Source organism: Anser anser, assembly GCF_964211835.1.
Source record: "Anser anser genome assembly, chromosome: 2".
Lineage (NCBI taxonomy): Eukaryota > Metazoa > Chordata > Aves > Anseriformes > Anatidae > Anser > Anser anser.
Window position 1 is genome coordinate 39,958,270 of NC_139721.1, and position 12,381 is coordinate 39,970,650.

Consider the following 12,381-nt stretch of genomic DNA (forward strand, 5'->3'; position numbering starts at 1 on the left):
ACATCTTTGTTTTCAGATTCCAAGCGGTATTACCAAGTCTTTTGATAAGGAAGTTATTATTTACGTTTGCACAACAAGAGCTGATGCTAAGCATTAATAACATATATGCAATGTTTATTAATTTTGTACTGACAACTTATTTGCACTTAGAAGCTACACCTCAGTTACAACGACAGCACAGCTGCCCTCTATTAGTGGTCACAGTAGACGATCCCTCACCAAATCTTACAGTGAAGACAAAGCACCCCATATGCAAAATTCTTCACTTCTGAATCGCTGTTTTAGAAGTTATAGTAGAGCACCTGCAATGTATTAATGGCAAACCGCTAAACCTGACTGCTGAGGTCTCCCCCAGCAACCTGCACACCTGGTGTGGCCAAAAACCGTGGCAATGAGTGGCCAGGCGCAGCGGGTACCCTCCCAGCAGCTTCTGCTCTCCAGGATGGGGCATCGAGGCAGGTGATGCTCGGGTACAGCTCACCTGTTAGACAAGAGCAGCTTCAGGTAGGATCGCCCCAGGACAGGGCTGTGTACCACAGCTCTCTGTGCAGCTGAGCACTGGCTTTGCAAACATGCTCACCCTGTGCCGAAAGCTGGATCGGCTGTGAGAGCAGAGGGAGGCAGCCGGAGCGAAGGGCGCTGCTCACGCTGCAGGTCGGCTCCTGTCCCCGCTCCTGACAATGGCAGATCTCTTGGTCACGTCACTGTTCTGGGAAGAGGGTATCATCGGGTGAAATTATAATGCCGTTTTAACGCTACCATTATTATTAGCATTGTCTTCAGACAATAAAATGTTCCGCCATAGCCGTTGAGGGATGACAGCAGTGAATACACACTGAGTCACCCCACGTTAATTTAAATAGCACAACTGTGTGAACACATGTTCTTCAGTTAAATCCACACGCACAAGTAAAAATAATCAGATCTCCAAGGAAGAACTCACTTTTGACACAATGCAGCACCAATCCTTGTCACTGTACTTCTACTCCCTGAACAAACATGAGGCAGAGGGCTTAGTATGGCTACTACTATTTTCCAATCTGGTAGCAGACAGGTACACAAAACCACCCCTAGGGAGTTATGTCATTAAAGATGTATGTGCCTAAACCTGGCTTTATTTGGTGACCTCCACAGCAGAAGCAGAAGAGGTGCCACCACGATGCTGACACAGTGAAGTTTTGGGTTCCCCTCCTCCCCCTTCAAATCAGGGCCGCATCTTTCAAAGGAAAAAAAACAGAAGGAAGAAAAAATCACACCGATGTTTTCTCACCCTAGGTAGTAACGTACCAGAGCTAGTGCATCGCATTCACAGCAGGACATATCCAGAAGGTTTCCAGACGGGGCACAGAGGGATGTCTGCTGCCCAGACGTTTGCCCTTATCACAGGACTTGCTGTCCTGCCAACTCACCACATCATGCTGATACCAATGCATATTTAAAAAAAAGCAAAGCCAACAACTGCTCTGTGTCTAGACTTGTCCATGTTTGTGCCCCATAACTAAACAGCCACCAGGAACAGAAACTGGACAAAGCACACCATAAATGAAAATACAGAAGAGTTAAAGTGAGCACACTTTTCTTCATATTAACGCCTGTCAAACTACCCTCAAAGTCATCCTCACCCCAAAGCTGCAAGGCTGCCTCAAGTGGCATAAAAACTTCCTAAAACGAAACCTCCAAAATCTAATGCTCCCAACACAAAACTGCATTTACTCAAACCAGGTGCTGTTACTATAAAACAACTTTGTTATCACAGATGATCCCAATACTGGGCACCTGAACGACTGCCTGCCTGATATAGGATGACTGCAGTACCACAGGGATTCAAAGCACAGGAATGGAGGCCAACAGATCATTCATACCCCGAGACCCGAGTTATCTCCACTAGATTCTGCTGTAAGGAGCTCTGGTACACACACCTTCAGCCCCTGCTCTTGCCTGGCTTCCTGGGGGATCTTCTCTTCCTCTCCGGTAATTCTCCATACACAAGAGCTGGGGAAACACATCCCCTGGCTCAGGATTTTAAGTTCACGTTACACAATGTAAGTGAGTAACACAGCATTAAAAAGTGTTCCTATCAAGTGTAGATGGGGCTGCATAAAAAAAGAAAATGCCAATAAAAAAGCCCTGTGTTTTTCCACGGAGGGTATCTGAAGGGGACCAAATCTCATAGGCAAATCCCTACCCCCCTCCAAACAAGTGTCTATGGGAAAGAAAAGGGATTTTCTTGCCTAATAGCGAGGCATGGTTTCTTAAATACCCAAAACGTAGGCAATACCTACTGCAATTGCCTACACAGAATAACATTAGACAGACATCCAGTACACCTTAAGCCCCGCGTACGGCAGTGCAGGAGCCAGACACATGCTGGCAGATACCCTGGGACTCAAGTGAGGGCCCACATGGGGAGGAGGATCGCGGAGAGAAAGTTGTAGGTCCTTGCTTCAAGGTCTCTCCTGCCCTTAGGTTTATCATTCTTAAGCTCGTTTCCTTCCCCAAGGGAGGCCGTTCAAGCCCTGGCTGCAAGTCACAGGCAGGCAGGCTGGCTGTCAGCTTGGATGTGGCATCCTGGTCCTTTCAGATTAGACAACTGAGCCAGAAAGTGCTCCTCTAACACGGAACAAAACCAGTGTAAATTACAAAGGGAAGCAGTACGGGAATGGAGCCTGATCATAATATCATATTCCAGAGCCAAACTTTCTAATTGGTCCCGTGTCACTACCAGAAATTGCAGGGTACACAGCTTCTGAGAAAGCTAGTTATAACAGCCCTTCACATTTTTGCATCAAAATCAATTAAATGACGCAGCACTGCACACTGACTAATAGCTAACTTGTAGTATTACTCACAGCTGCTTATATGTAATCAGGATGTGTATTTCTGATCATGCTTCATGACTGTTACCATTTTCATTTTAATGCTCCCAAGCAGATGAATACTTCAAATGACTATGCAAAAACGGTGTCAAACCTCAAAATTTCAGGTCAGTCAATCAATGAAGTCTCTCCTACTTCACCTGAGACTTTTTAAACAAGGAAAGAATTGCAATGCAGAGAAGCAGTCTTCCAGAAAAGTTAACTTTCAATGACTTTTACAGTCTATCCTCTGTAGCTGATGGAAAGGCTTGTGCTCTAACTCTGTGAAAAAAGTTATTAGGTACGATATGTTTCATGGTAAACATTTACATCCTTTTCTCCAGTGCCAATAACTCATGCTGATGTTTTAAATTGGACTCTGCAGACATGAGTCTTGTATTTCTGGCTTGTGTCATGTGCCACCCCCCAGACACCAACATAAGCTTTAAGATTTATTCAGAAAAAAAAAAAAAAAACAAGCACAAGAACAATGAAGTTTTGCTGAAAAAAAGCTTCTAAGACAAAAAAGGCCTGAGGCATTAAAATATATTAAAAATATATTTTTCATTTCACAAATTCAAACCTTGAATGATTTTTACTAGCCCCCAGAACATTAAAGCCTTGTAAAGTCGGACTGACTTCAGAAAATGAACCAGGCCCAGCTATAGCCTATGAAGTAGTGTTATAATACAAACTTCAGAAGTGTCAAAATCCAGTGAATTATGACACTCGCCGCTTCCTCCATTTTTCTTTTAGCTGGAATCACTGCTATGGAAAGCAGTTATCACAAGAACTACCTGCCCTTGTGCTGTAAGGATTGATTTAGTTATTTACAGCTGTAAAGATTGATTTAGTTATTTACAGCTGTAACTATGATATTAGAAGCGAAAACCATTCATTAAATCATTGATTTTGTGAAACTTTCTTAAAAGCTGGAATATCAGTATGAGCAGGTCTAGACTCAAATACGTAGATAAAAGCAGAAGGGACAAAATGAACCAGGAATGAATAGGTATATCAAAAAAGTCAGGTTTATAAATTTCATATTTTGAAATATATGCAAGGCAAAAAAGATAGAACGAGAGATCTGACAATAAAACATATTCAGACAGTAATGATATGAAACTTGCAGATTCTCTTTACTTCTTTTATGCAACTGTTTTCTTTTTGTATTCCTTCTTTCCGGTTTCTCTTAGATTTCTGTTTTTGCTAGAGGATTTCAGCAAAAACACAGTATTCTGGTTTGGGTAAATCTGTTCATTTTCTTCTCTGTAGATCAAAATGAAAACGAACAAGTATGAATTTCTACTTATTTTCCACAGGGCATGAAGGTCAACAGCTATATGTTATTTCAGAAGAAATTCGAGTATGTAAGTATGCTTTACCCAAAGAAATATGTGCATTTCATATATAGAAGCAAATTAACGGGGGGGTGGGGAAGCAACTTCTAAATAAATCTGCACGTGCTTTGTTTTCACATTGAAGGGCCAAATTTGCACCTGCACTGAAGGATAAACATGTAACAGCCTATGAGTGAAAAGTTCTTGATTTTTTTTTTTCAGTAACATCTTACTAGTTCTTATCAAATAGCATTTTTTGCACTTGGATTGATTTATCTTTTTCATTCATCATCGGGAACTATAGTAGAAAATCAATAACAGATGCCAAACATTGCCATTAACTTCAGTATTGTATGAAAAAAAAACAATTTAAAACTTGGAAGGAGATCATAGGAAACAACCTTTTTATTTTTACATTACTTATATATATATATATATACACACACACACACTTATAAATGTGTTTATGATACTTATGTATTTTACACTGAACACCAGAAAAGTCACTGCTTTCCTCCCCAGCATACCTGCTATCCTCTGCAGAAGATATCCTAAGTAAAACATCGTTGTTTATGATGCAGAATACTGTACAGAGAGTAAACACAATTCACCTGATGGCAGGGGAAGATAAGAATATATGAGAAATGTCTGAAATACTGCCAGAGACTGAGAACAAACCCAGGTCGTTAAAGAATGCAGTTACTTAGCTTCTCAGTTAAGATACCAAAGACTAAAACTAACAGAGGATTGACATCTCCACCGACTGCTAGGATTTGGAGAGAGCAGAACAAAGAATGCCTAAAATTAGAGGAAACTGAATTTAACCATCAAATTTTGCGAAACTTTTATGTGTTTCCTCTGGGATGTCAATTTTCCCCCTCCAACCACCTTTTCTTCTCTTTCAGGGCCATTTCCAGATGGTCTCCAGCAGAAGGCAGAAGCACAGTGAGCTATAACAAGAAACCAAATTTACTAAATCCACTGCAAGACTGGATGCCTACGGAAAAGAAATCTCCTATTCCCAAACAAACAGATCGGATACATCAGTATGTTTTGCCATCTCTAATACAAAAATGTGTGTCAGCAAAACACAGTATAAATTCTTGTAAGCCCCTGCGAGAATGCTGCTGTTTTCCTCTGAACTGTTCAACCAGCACAACCACCAAGGAACTTCTGATAATCAAGGAAGGATACATAAACAAATACCCACCCCAAATCCTCACTTCTGTTGGTTCAACATACCAGAACAACCAAAACATTTTTTTTATTGGTTAGATGGACCTTATAAAAAATATTTCCTTCACCACCGGTGGGCCTTCACCACCGATCCTTGGTTTGTCCCTTGTTCAACAGAAAATTAAAACATCCCTTTTGTGGGATACCAGTGACATCATCAGGGCAGAAAAAGAGGAAACTGGCAGCAATTCACGGCCTGGAAGTAAAGCAAAACAAACAACCCTGCCTATAGGTCAAATCTGCTTCTTATCAGCAAAAGTAAAACAAGGCATGCTTCTACAAGCTGCATCTTACTATGCCTTACGAAAACCTGCCTGGCTCTTTTTGCTCTGTATTTTTCTGTTAGCAGGCACCACGATCAGCATGCGCGGGGGCTGTTGCCAAGTGCTCCTAAAACTTGCCCTCCTACACCTTGCACGTGTCTGCCGGTGCTCACCATGCATAAAAAAGCAGCGGCAAACTGTGGTAACCGCGGCGCGGAGGAAGCGCTTAGCACCGCCGACCCTGTGCTGAATCGATTTAATGCAGACTGCCAAGGTGCTCTCCAGCAGCGGTGCTCAACAGCAAAGCACACATGGCAAATTAAAAGGAGCTCCTTCTAAAAAACAAACAAAAATAGAAATATTTTGCCTTCAGGCAACTTCTTGTTTTGCCTCCCACCTAGAAAAGCTTTATTTTTTTTTTTTTTTTTTGGCAACCCATTGCTATCATCCACATACATAAATCTACTGATTTCACGCCTGATCTAGAAGTGAGCAAATGGAACTGCTGAAACACACTCCTGTGTATGAACAAAACACAAGCTACTGTGCTTTGTGCAGGCTTCTAAAGTACAATGTTTTCTACGTTTCTTTCTCTTGCCTTCTCCATTTCCCTCCATTTTGTTCTATGTTCCTGACTGACAAATTTTAGTTAGATTCAGGTGATGGAGACCTGCTCCTGAATGAAGGCATTTCTCGCTCTGCAGCTGCAGGGATGCTGGGTCAGCCGTGGTGAGCACAGCGCTGCAAATTTAGGTCACTCCTGTCAGTGTCATCCCAGCCAATGGTGACTGCACTTTTTTTTTTTTTTTTTTTTGAACACTTGGCTGTTTTCCTGCCAACCTGCCTATCAAATGAGACTGTCTAAAGAACAAAATCAACACGGAAGATGTTTACAGCTGAAGATTTTGGGAAAGGGCTGAGAAGACCAGGAAGAATTAGCTTTCCCAAAGCTCGCTGCTGCTGTTGGAGGTAGAGGGCTGCGCTCACCAGAGGCCGAGCAAACATTGAAACTGCAGGAAAATGCATCCTTCAACTAGGATGCTGCTTGTATGACTGGGACGTGGAGAGACAGACCGATGGCAGGTAGAAGCCATCACTGTGTGAGGAAGAGACAAGCTGTTCTACCAGAGGTCACTTGAGGCCTCACTGGTACCGCAGCCTGAAATCCTTCCAATATTATTGATCTCTTCCAAGGGACAAAGCATCCGCAACTAACTGGATATTGGAGGTATCAACACAAGAGCTTGTTGCAAAGCCAACCAACATCAGCAGGGATCCTCCAACACCTTCAGCGGTGCCAACACCAGACCTTCAGATCCACTACCCCCCACACACTCCCCTCAACTGTGCATCTTTATACAGACACTGTCTGTAAAACTCCCCACACATCACATATTTCAGACCCTTGCTAGTATTATTCTCAAGGTTTTTCTGGCACTAACCTTTCTGAAGTCTCTCTGTTGCATGCAATAATTTGGGGGGGGGACGCATTATCTTTTGAAAAGTTAAACTACAGTTAGATGTGCTTTTCATTTTATGTTTTTACCTCTTTATATTCTTTTGAATTTTAAGCATTTATCCAGACTTGTATTTTCGGTTCTTCCTTATTTGAATCTGTGTAGTGCAGCAATTGAATCCTCTTCGTATCATCGGTTTAGTTTAGAAAAGACAAAACTAAAATCTTTCAGACTGGTGAAGCGGGACTAAACTCTAGAAGAGATACAAAAATGAAATCCTGCTTTATCACACTACTACCACACTATCAGATCACTTGTTGAAGCAATTTTGACTTCAAGTCCTAAAATACCAGCACAAATGAAATATAACCTCTTGTGCAGAACACAAACTAACAAAAAAAAAAAACCCTCAGACTGACTTCTTTACTAAAGCAATAGGAAACAGCAAACTGGGGAGAAACAACAAGAGAAAACATCAGTAACAGATGCATGGATCAGAGCTTATATTGACTACATTTAAGAAAAATAAACACCAGCCTACTGGGAATTCTCAATAACATTGCTGCTTTGAAATATAAGAAGTAGTAGAAAATAATTCTTCAGAAAGAATCATAGTTAGGTTAACTTTCACACCTGAAGAATTAGTTGTGGGTTTTTTTTGTTTGTTTGTTTGTTTTTTCTAGTTTAAGACCAAGCGTGCCTCTACACACAATATGCAGAAACCTGGGGAAGAAAACAAAAAAACAATTTGTGCTGAAGACTTGAGCTTGAAAATAAGGGCTGTTTCTGATGATTTTTTCCACAGTAAACAATCATACAAGACAAAGGTGATGTAGACACCATATGGTATGTTAATTCTAGCTCTGACAACAGCTCTATTTTCTGTCTATTCCTTTGCCAGACTGAGAGAAAACATGCAACTTGTGTCACTGACATCAACAGCAAAACTCATGGGACTGAAGCCTTCTGCCCGGCCTCATCAAGCATAACGAATATTATCACGTAGGTGAATAAAAGCATGGGACACCGAGAACAAAATTTCTGAATGAGCATTGCTGCAAGATGTCTCTCCTCATTAGGAGCATCGCTGGTGGATAAGGTACCACAGAACTTACTCTCACATGGTGAGGGAAGTAAGGATGAACCAGGCACAAATATACTCAGGCACAAAGAGGATGCACATTGCCTTCGTAGAACAATGTATGACAAAAAATTATCCAAATAACACGCTTTGAAAAGGAGCCTGGGACATTTTTATAAAAATCCAACCACTCCAGACAGCACTGGTGCTCAAAATAATCAAACCTTCAGCACCCCACCAGACAATACCCTAAGGCCCTAGGTAAGGGCACTGCAGCTCTGTGGGAAGGGACAGCCCCACCACCGCAGCGACCATGCTGAGCTGTCCCCGCAGAGCACAGCGAGAGCTGGTGCCTCTGTTAAACACCTGGAGTTACGTGGGACACAAAAGTTGGAGCTCACCCACAGAATCACAGAATTGAAGGGGTTGGAAGGGACCTCGAAAGATCATCGGGTCCAACCCCCCTGCCAAAGCAGGTTCCTTAGAGCAGGCTGCCCAGGTAGGCGTCCAGACAGGCCTTGAATATCTGCACAGAAGGAGACTCCACAACCTCCCTGGGCAGCCTGCTTCCAGTGCTCCGTCACCAAACCCCCAAACCCACTGTGTTTGGCGGTAGAACTAGGTGAGCATAATAAACCACAGAGATATTTGGAGCATTTTTACATTTTCTTGGTGCCACACACGCATCTTCTAGGACACACCTAGAAGCTGATGCTGTTGCTTCTCTGCAATAGGAACTTTGTGCTCCAGCAACAGCCTTCGATGCAACTTGACTCTTCCTTCCAAAGGGCTTGCATGGTACCATCATTAAGTGGTCTGGCTATGTAACGACAACTAGAAGAGTGAAACCCAGCATCAGCTTGCTGGAAAAAAGGAAGGACTTCTGAGAGGAAGGTAGGGAGGGGGCAGTTTGTTCAGTCAGTGCGATGCTTCATATATACCACAGTGCCTTTCATGGGGAAAAAATACATACGAACAAGTGCAATTGAAGAGCAGAAAATTGAGCCAGGTGACGGGATAGGGAGATGCCAGGGCAGAGCTACCCCTGCCCGCACTTCCCAGCCTGGCCCAGAAACAGCTGGAGTCAGAAGGGCTGCAGGAGGCCGCATCTTGGCTTGGGGTCTGGAAAGAACAAAACCAGCCTCTGCTTTCGTGTGCTGCACCACAGCACGGGCAGCACTTCTGTCAGAGGCAGGCTTTGGCGTTTTTTTTTTTTTACACCTTTATATCAGAATACATTTTAAGTCAGTTAAAAAAAGACAGTTTTTTAGCTCTAGATAATGACAAAATGCCAGCATTGCTGTTACTGAGTTGTAAGGACCACAGCATGTGGAAATTTGATTTTTTTTCTTGCTAAATAAAGTAATTCAGATTTTAAATATTCATTTACTTTTGCAGGGGGGAGGTAGTGGTGGGTGGCAGGAGGGATCAGCTGAAGCATAGCTGGAATAACTCGGCAGCATGCGTCACAAACGCAGTCCCCCCACCACGAAATCCTGTGCAACCGCAGGCAGGACAAGGAAGGGAAGCATCATTTGTAACCTGGCTCAATCCCGGATGCATTTTACTGGGTGAAACTTGCTTTTTTCCTGTAGGTTTGGTCAAAGTGATGAATTCAGTTGTGCACATATACAGTGATATGTAAGACAAAAGCAAGTGTCATCTTCTACCGTGAGTGAATAAACATTGCCAAAAAACTATGAGAGATCTGGTGGAAAGGGACATAACTGCCCAGCACCCTGCATGTGCCTGGCCAGTCCCACACCAGCTTCAGCAAGAATCATAAAATGGCTCGGGTTGGAAGGGACCTTAAAGATCATGTAACTCCAACCCTGACCTCAAGAGGGCAGAGCAGAGGGGCACAATCACCTCCCTCACCCTGCTGGCCATTCCTCTGGTGATGCAGCCCAGGATGCAGTTGGCCTTCTGGGCTGCAAGCACGCACTGCTGGCTCATGTCAAGCTTTTCATCCACCAGATCCCCCAAGTCCTTCTCTGCAGGGCTGCTTCTCAGCGAGTTCTTCTCCCAGTCTGTGCTCATGTCTGGGATTGCCCCATCCCAAGTGCAGCACCTTGCACTGGACTTGTTAAACCTCATGCAGTTCATATGGGCCCACTTCTCCACCCTGTCCAGGTCCCTCTGGATGGCATCCCTTCCTTCTTTGGCATCAACCGCACCACTCAGCTTGGTGTCATCTGCAAACTTGCTGAGGGTACACTCAATTCCATCGTCTATGTCATTGATGATGGTATTGAAAAGCACCGGTCCCAAGACTGACCCCTGAGGGACACTGCTTGTCACCAGCCCCCACCTGGACATAGAACCATTGACCACTATTCTCTGGGTGTGGCCATCAAGCTAATTCCTTTTCCACCCTTCAAATTCACGTCATCCCAATTTAGAGATTAGGATGGCGTGTGGGATCATGTCAAAGGCCTTACAGAAGTCCCGGTACATGACATTGGTCAGTCTTCCCTTGTTGACTGATGCAGTCGCTCCATCACAGAAGGCCACCAGATTGGTCAGGCACAATTTGCCCTTGGTGAAGCCATCCTGGCTGTCTTGGATCACCTCTTTGTCTTGCTTGTGCCTTAACATTGCCTCTAGTAGGATCCGTTCCATGACCCTGCCAGGCACAGAGGTGAGGCTCACTGGTCTGTAGCTCCTCGGGTCCTCCTTTCTACCCTTTTTAAAAATGGGAGTGATGCTTCCCTTTTTCCAGTCAGTGGGCACTTGCCCTGACTGCCATGACTTTTGAAATATGATGGAGAGTGGAAAGAAGAAACCAAGACTCACCGCAGCCTCACAGGGTGTTATGGGAATAGGTTCAAGCAGTTTAGCCACTGTATAGGAAATTACCCAATGGCAAGAAGTCTAACAGGTCATTTTTTGTGGTGAGATAGTGGAAATGATAAATATAGTAAGAAATAGTGACAGACACCTCACTGAAACATGTATTTGTCCTCCTAATGTATATTAGCATTTCGTCCTCTCTACCATTCACAATTCTAATTCTCAACTAACATAATAAAGTAAAAAAAGATTAAGTATATTGCCAGCTACATAGTATGTCAATTGGACATCTGAATCACCAGTTGTTTTTTTTTTTAACCAAATACACAGAAATAATAGTAAAACTCAGCCCCAATATAAGCACAGCTGATATAAGTCAATATCATTGGAAAGAATCTGTAATCACATGCTAATAAGATGATGCAAAATTTGTTAATATCCAGCACTTGGAAAATGCTATACAGTCATTGGCAACCAAAATACATAACCATTTTCACAGAAGTCCCAGAATGAGTGGATTTGCCCTGGGAGCGCACAGCCTGCCTATCGGGAGCAGGAAGCACATAACAACAGGTTCACAATGGAAGCCCAAAGGTCCGACTCCAAGAAGGAAATAAAACAAATTAATAAGAAAAACACTGCAGTCATTAAGATAAATGAATATAAATCGCTTTATGGTCATAGACTTGTTTATTTTTTTTAATAATATTAGCAATATGACTCCTTGGCAAACTAATAAGAAATTGGGGGAAAAAAATCCACATGTATCTACATGGCTCATCCTAAACATTTAGCAGTTACTTTGACAGTAAGTCTTTTCATGTTTTGGTATCCTAGTGCAATGTTAGCATTCTCAACACTAGCCCGAAGGGTTTCTAAATTAGTAAGTCTATGTTACCATGGTAACATAATGTACTACCAAAATGGACCACTTTTTACATCCACTATAATCAAGTTAGTGACTAAGAAAGTTATAAAAATTCTTGCCTTTTCATTTTTTTGAGTTTGTTCTTTTTAAATATTATTATTAAAATATACACACAATGTTTTGTTTCTTACACAGAAAGAGGTCCAGAAAAAAAAATCACCACCACCAGCAACAAAAAGCAGTTCTTCAGACTTGTTCTTAGGTCTCTTTAGCTCCAGTTCCCAGACACAGAAAGTTTTAACACCCCATGTCTGGTTTTACTTTTGCAGACTGTGATGAGCAGATGATGACCTTTCCTTAACACAATACTGTTTAAAACACAGTGACACCTCACCCGCAGAAATTTCTTATGTTCCAGGATCCTGCCCACCGCGCTGTCTCGGATACCCCGGGGCATGTTAAATGGCACTAGATGCCCTAAAAGTCAA

General features: G+C 42.7%; 1 protein-coding gene across 11 annotated transcripts in view; it reads right to left on the reverse strand.

Annotated features, from left to right (window-relative positions):
- The window catches only part of FAM110B (family with sequence similarity 110 member B), a 108,485-nt gene that overhangs the window by 26,769 nt on the left and 69,335 nt on the right, over positions 1 to 12,381 (reverse strand). The window lies entirely within an intron of this gene.